This window comes from Cryptomeria japonica, chromosome 8, assembly GCF_030272615.1.
Source record: "Cryptomeria japonica chromosome 8, Sugi_1.0, whole genome shotgun sequence".
NCBI classification, from domain to species: domain Eukaryota; kingdom Viridiplantae; phylum Streptophyta; class Pinopsida; order Cupressales; family Cupressaceae; genus Cryptomeria; species Cryptomeria japonica.
The window spans coordinates 286781006-286788110 of NC_081412.1; positions in this window are offsets into that span (position 1 = coordinate 286781006).

The following is a 7105-nucleotide window of genomic DNA, read 5'->3' on the forward strand; positions in this document are numbered from 1 at the left end:
AACACGATGTCCGTGAAAATCAAATTTTGATGCTATTGACTCTAGAATCAGGACTTACATCTTGAAACTTTATTGTGCCTCCAAACATGGATTTTGATGCTCCAAATCTAGGTCTTTTGAGGCACAAGCTCTGAAATGAGCTTCTAAGAGAATGATGTGCATCAAAATGGAATTTTGACGCTTTAGGGTCCGGAATAGGGACTTGCTTCTTATAACCTTTTTGTGCCTCAAAACATTGATTTTGATGTTCGCCAAAATTAGGGCTTTCAATGCACAAGCTCTGAAATGAGTAAGACCACAATGTACATCAAAATTGCGTTTTGATGCTACTGACTTTGGAATTGGGACTTGTGTCTTGAAACCTTGTTGTGCCTCCGAACATCGATTTTGATGCTCCAAAACCAGGGTTTTTTTAGGCACAATTTCTAAAATAGGGTTCTAAGAGCACAATGTGCATCAAAATTGAATTTTGATGCTACTAGCTCTAGAATCGGGGCTTGCATCTTGAAACCTTGTTGTGCCTCCGAACACTGATTTCGATGTTTCAAAATCAGGGCTTTCGAGGCACAAGCTCCGGAAACGAGGCTCTAAGAGCACCATGTGCGTCAAAATCACATTTTGATGCTACCGGCTATCGCGACTTCCGTCTTGCAACCTTGTGCCTCCAAATACCAATTTTGATGCTCTCAAACCGGGGCTTTTGAGGGACAAGCTTCTAAATAAGGTTCTAAGAGAACAATGTGCTTCAAAATCGCATTTTGACACTACCGGCTTTGGGATCGGGACTTGCATCTCCAAACCATGTTGTGCCTCCAAACACCAATTTTTATATTGCGACACTAAGGCATTCGAGGTGCAAGCTTCGAAACAAGGTTCTAAGAGAACTATGTGCATCAAAATCAAATTTTGACACTACAAGCTCCGAAATGAGGTTCTAAGAGCACGATGTACTTCAAAATTGCGTTTTGACGCTACCGACTCTGGAATTGGGACTTGTGTCTTGAAACCTTGTTGTGCCTCCAAACACTAAATTTTATGCTCCTAAAATGAGGCTTTTGAGGCACAACCTCCGAAATGAGGTTCTAAGAACACCATGTTTGTCAAAATCATGTTTTGATGCTATCAGCTTGAGAATCGATGCTTGTCTCTCGAAACCTTATTGTGCCTTTAAACATTGATTTTGATATTTTGAAACTGGAGCTTTCGAGTCACACGCTCCAAAATCACGTTTTGACACTACAAGCTTCGGAATAGGGACTTGCATCTTGAAAGGTTGATTTGCCTGCAAATATCGATTTTGATGCTCTAAAACTGGGGCTTTTGAAGCACAATTTCTAAAGCAGGGTTCTAAGAGCACAATATGCATCAAAATTGAATTTTGATGCTAGTGGCTCTAGAATAGGGTCTTGCATCTTGAAACCTTGTTGTGCCTCAAAACAATGATTTTGAAAACGAAGTTCTAACAGCACGACGTGCATCAAAATAACGCGTTGACATTACAGGCTCTAGAATAGGTACTTGCGTTTTGAAAGCTTGTTCTGCTTCCTAACACCAATTTTGATGCTACGAAATCAACGATTTTGACGCATAAACTCCAAAACGTTGATTTTGACGCTCCAAAACTTGCTCTTTTGAGGCACAAGCTCCGAAATGAGCTTCTAAGAGAATGATGTGCGTACGCTACAGGCTCCAGAATAGCGACTCGCTTCTTGAAACCTTGTTGTGCCTCCAAACTCTGGAATTGGGACTTGTGTCTTGAAACCTTGTCGTGCCTCCAAACACTGATTTTTATGCTCCAAAAAGGAGGCTTTTGAGGCACAATCTCCAAAATGAGGTTCTAAGAAACACCATGTTTGTCAAAATCATGTTTTGACACTATTAGATTGAGAAGCGGGACTTGTATCTGGAAACCTTGTTGTGCCTTTAAACATTGATTTTGATGTTTCAAAACTGAAGCTTTCAAGCCACATGCTCTGAAACGAGGTTCTAAGAGCACAATGTGCATCGAAATCACGTTTTGCCACGGCGGCCTCTGGAATAGGGACTTGCATCTTGAAAGCTTTTGTTGTGCCTCCAAATAGCAATTTTGATGCTTCGAAATTGATGATTTTGAGGCATAAGCTCCAAAACAAGGTTCTAAGAGCATGATGTGCATCAAAATGAAATTTTGATGCTACCGGCTCAAGAATCAGGACTTGCATCTTGAAACCTTATTGTCCCTCCAAACATCGATTTTGATGCTTCAAAGTTGGGGCTTTTGAGGCACAATATCTAAAATAGGGTTCAAAGAGCACAATATGTATCAAAATTGAATTTTTATGCTACTGGCTCTAGAATTGGGGCTTGAATCTTGAAACCTTGTTGTGCAAACACTGATTTTGAAACTCCAAAACTGGCTTTTGAGGCACAAGCTTTGAAAGGAGGTTTAAATTGGGACTCTGAATTGGGACTTGTTTCTTGAAACCTTGTTGTGCCTCCAAACACTAATTTTTATGCTCCAAAAATGAGGCTTTTGAGGCACAACCTCTAGAATGAGGTTCTAAGAGCATGATGTGAATCAAAATCACGTTTTGACACTACAGGCTCTAGAATAGGGACTTGCATCTTGAAAGCTTGTTGTGCCTCCAAACACCAATTTTGATGCTTCGAAACAAAAGATTTTGAGGCATAAGCATGAAAACAAGGTTGTAAGACCACTATGTGCGTCAAAATCAAATTTTGATGCTACCAGCTCCTGAATCAGGACTTGCATCTTGAAACCTTGTTCTAAGAGCACAATTTCTAAACCAGGGTTCTAAGAGCACAATTTGCATCAAAATTGAATTTTGATGCTACTAGCTCTAGAATCGAGGCTTGCATCTTGAAACCTTGTTGTGCCGCAAAACACTAATTTTGATGCTCCGAAACCGAGGCTTTTAAGGCACAAGCTTCGAAATGAGGTTCTAAGAGCACGATGTGCACCAAAATTAGATTTTGAAACCTTGTTGTGCCTCCAAACATTGATTTTGATGCTCCAAATCTGGATCTTTCCAAGTACAAGCTCCGTAATGAGCTTCTAAGAGAATGATGTGCATAAAAATGGAATTTTGATGCTACAGGCTCCGGAATAGGGACTTGCCTCTTGAAACCTTATTGTGCTTCAAAACATTGATTTTGATCTGCCAAGATCAGGGCTTTCAAGGCACAAGCTCCGAAATGAGGTTTTAAGAGCATGATGTACATCAAAATTGCATTTTGACGCTACCAACTCTGGAACTAGGACTTTTGAGGCACAAGCTCCGAAATGAGCTTCTAAGAGAATAATATGCGTCAAAATGAATTTTTGATGCTAGAGGCTCCGGAATAGGGACTTGCTTCTTGAAACCTTGTTGTGTGCCTCCAAACACTAATTTTTTTGTTCCAAAACCAGGGCTTTCAAGGCACAAGCTCGGAAATGAGGTTCTAAGAGCATGATGTACATCAAAATTGCGTTTTGACGCTACCGACTCTAGAATTGGGACTTGTTTTGAGGCATAAGCTCCAAAACAAGGTTCTAAAGCATGATGTGAGTCTAAATGTTTATGCTGCTGGCTCCAGAATAGGGACTTGCTACTTGAAACCTTGTCGTGCCTCCAAACACTGACTTTGATGTTGCAAAATCAAGGCTTTCAAGGCACAAGCTCCAAAATGAGGTTTTAAGAGCATGATGTATATCTAAATTGCGTTTTGACGCTACCGACTTTGGAATTGGGACTTGCACCTTTTAACCTTGTTGTGCCTCTCCAAACACTAATTTTTATGCTCCAAAAATGAGGCTTTTGAGGCACAACCTCCGAAATGAGGTTCTAAGAACACCTTGTTTGTCAAAATTGTCTTTTGACGCTATCAGCTTGAGAATCAGGACTTGTGTCTTCAAACCTTGTTGTGCATTTAAATATTAATTTTGATGTTTTGAAACTGGAGCTTTCGAGCCACATGCTCCGAAACGAGGTTCAAAGAGCATGATGTGCATCAAAATCACGTTTTGACAATACAAGGTCCGGAATTCTTGAAAGCTTGTTGTGCCTCCAAACACCAATTTTGATGCTGCAAAACCAAATATTTTGAGGCATAAGCTCCAAAACAAGGTTCTAAGAGCATGACGTGCGTCAAAATCAAATTTTGACGCTACCGGCTCTAGAATCAGGACTTGCATCTTGGAACCTTGTTGTGGCTGCAAACATCGATTTTGATGCTCCAAAACTGGGGCTTTTGAGGCACAATTTCTAAAATGGATTTTGATGCTCCAAATCTGGGTCTTTCGAGGCACAAGCTCTAAAATGAGCTTCTAAGAGAATGATGTGCGTCAAAATGGAATTTTGACGCTTTAGGCTCCGGAATAGGGACTTGCTTCTTATAGCCTTTTTGTGCCTCAAAACATTGATTTTGATGTTCGCCAAAATTAGGGCTTTCAATGCACAAGCTCTGAAATGAGTAAGACCACAATGTACATCAAAATTGCGTTTTGATGCTACTGACTTTGGAATTGGGACTTGTGTCTTGAAACCTTGTTGTGCCTCCGAACATCGATTTTGATGCTCCAAAACCGGGGTTTTTTGAGGCACAATTTCTAAAATAGGGTTCTAAGAGCACAATGTGCATCAAAATTGAATTTTGATGCTACTAGCTCTAGAATCGGGGCTTGCATCTTGAAACCTTGTCGTGCCTCCGAACACTGATTTCGATGTTTCAAAATCAGGGCTTTCGAGGCACAAGCTCCGGAAACGAGGCTCTAAGAGCACCATGTGCGTCAAAATCACATTTTGATGCTACCGGCTATCGCGAATTGCGTCTTGCAACCTTGTGCCTCCAAATACCAATTTTGATGCTCTCAAACCGGGGCTTTTGAGGGACAAGCTTCTAAATAAGGTTCTAAGAGAACAATGTGCTTCAAAATCGCATTTTGACACTACCGGCTCTGGGATCGGGACTTGCATCTCCAAACCTTGTTGTGCCTCCAAACACCAATTTTTATATTGCGACACTAAGGCATTCGAGGTGCAAGCTTCGAAACAAGGTTCTAAGAGAACTATGTGCATCAAAATCAAATTTTGACACTACAAGCTCCGAAATGAGGTTCTAAGAGCACGATGTACTTCAAAATTGCATTTTGATGCTACCGACTCTGGAATTGGGACTTGTGTCTTGAAACCTTGTTGTGCCTCCAAACACTAAATTTTATGCTCCTAAAATGAGGCTTTTGAGGCACAACCTCCGAAATGAGGTTCTAAGAACACCATGTTTGTCAAAATCATGTTTTGATGCTATCAGCTTGAGAATCGATACTTGTCTCTCGAAACCTTGTTGTGCCTTTAAACATTGATTTTGATATTTTGAAACTGGAGCTTTCGAGTCACACGCTCCAAAATCACGTTTTGACACTACAAGCTTTGGAATAGGGACTTGTATCTTGAAAGGTTGATTTGCCTCCAAATATCGATTTTGATGCTCCAAAACTGGGGCTTTTGAAGCACAATTTCTAAAGCAGGGTTCTAAGAGCACAATATGCATCAAAATTGAATTTTGATGCTACTGGCTCTAGAATAGGGTCTTGCATCTTGAAACCTTGTTGTGCCTCAAAACAATGATTTTGAAAACGAAGTTCTAAGAGCACGATGTGCATCAAAATAACGCTTTGACATTACAGGCTCTAGAATAGGGACTTGCATTTTGAAAGCTTGTTCTGCTTCCTAACACCAATTTTGATGCTACGAAATCAACGATTTTGATGCATAAACTCCAAAACAAGGTTCTAAGAGCACCATGTGTATCAAAATCAAATTTTGACGCTACTTGCTCCAGAATCAGGACTTGCATCTTGAGACCTTGTTGTGCCTCCAAACATCGATTTTGATGCTCCAAAACTAGGGCTTTTGAGGCACAATTTCTAAAACAGGGTTCTAAGATCACAATGTTCATCAAAATTGAATTTTGATGCTACTAGCTCTAGAATCAGGGCTTGCATCTTGAAACCTTGTTGTGCCTCAAAACACTGATTTTGATGCTCTGAAACTTGTGCTTTTGAGGCACAAGCTTCGGAATGAGGTTTTAAAAGCATGATGTACGCCAAAATCAGATTTTGATGCTATTGACTCTAGAATCGGGACTTACATCTTGAAACCTTGTTGTGCCTCCAAACGTTGATTTTGACGCTCCAAAACTTGCTCTTTTGAGGCACAAGCTCCGAAATGAGCTTCTAAGAGAATGATGTGCGTCAAAATGAAATTTTGACGCTACAGGCTCCAGAATAGCGACTCGCTTCTTGAAACCTTGTTGTGCCTCCAAACTCTGGAATTGGGACTTGTGTCTTGAAACCTTGTCGTGCCTCCAAACACTGATTTTTATGCTCCAAAAAGGAGACTTTTGAGGCACAATCTCCAAAATGAGGTTCTAGAAACACCATGTTTGTCAAAATCATGTTTTGACACTATTAGCTTGAGAAGCGAGACTTGTATCTTGAAACCTTTTTGTGCCTTTAAACATTGATTTTGATGTTTCAAAACTGAAGCTTTCAAGCCACATGCTCTGAAACGAGGTTCTAAGAGCACAATGTGCATCAAAATCACGTTTTGCCACGGCGGCCTCCGGAATAGGGACTTGCGTCTTGAAAGCTTGTTGTGCCTCCATATAGCAATTTTGATGCTTCAAAATTGATGATTTTGAGGCATAAGCTCCAAAACAAGGTTCTAAGAGCATGATGTGCATCAAAATGAAATTTTGATGCTACCGGCTCAAGAATCAGGACTTGCATCTTGAAACCTTATTGTCCCTCCAAACATCGATTTTGATTCTTCAAAGTTGGGGCTTTCGAGGCACAATATCTAAAATAGGGTTCAAAGAGCACAATATGTATCAAAATTGAATTTTGATGCTACTGGCTCTAGAATCGGGGCTTGAATCTTGAAACCTTTTTGTGCAAACACTGATTTTGAAACTCCAAAACTCGCTTTTGAGGCACAAGCTTCGAAAGGAGGTTTAAATTGGGACTTTGAATTGGGACTTGTTTCTTGAAACCTTGTTGTGCCTCCAAACACTAATTTTTATGCTCCAAAAATGAGGCTTTTGAGGCACAACCTCCAGAATGAGG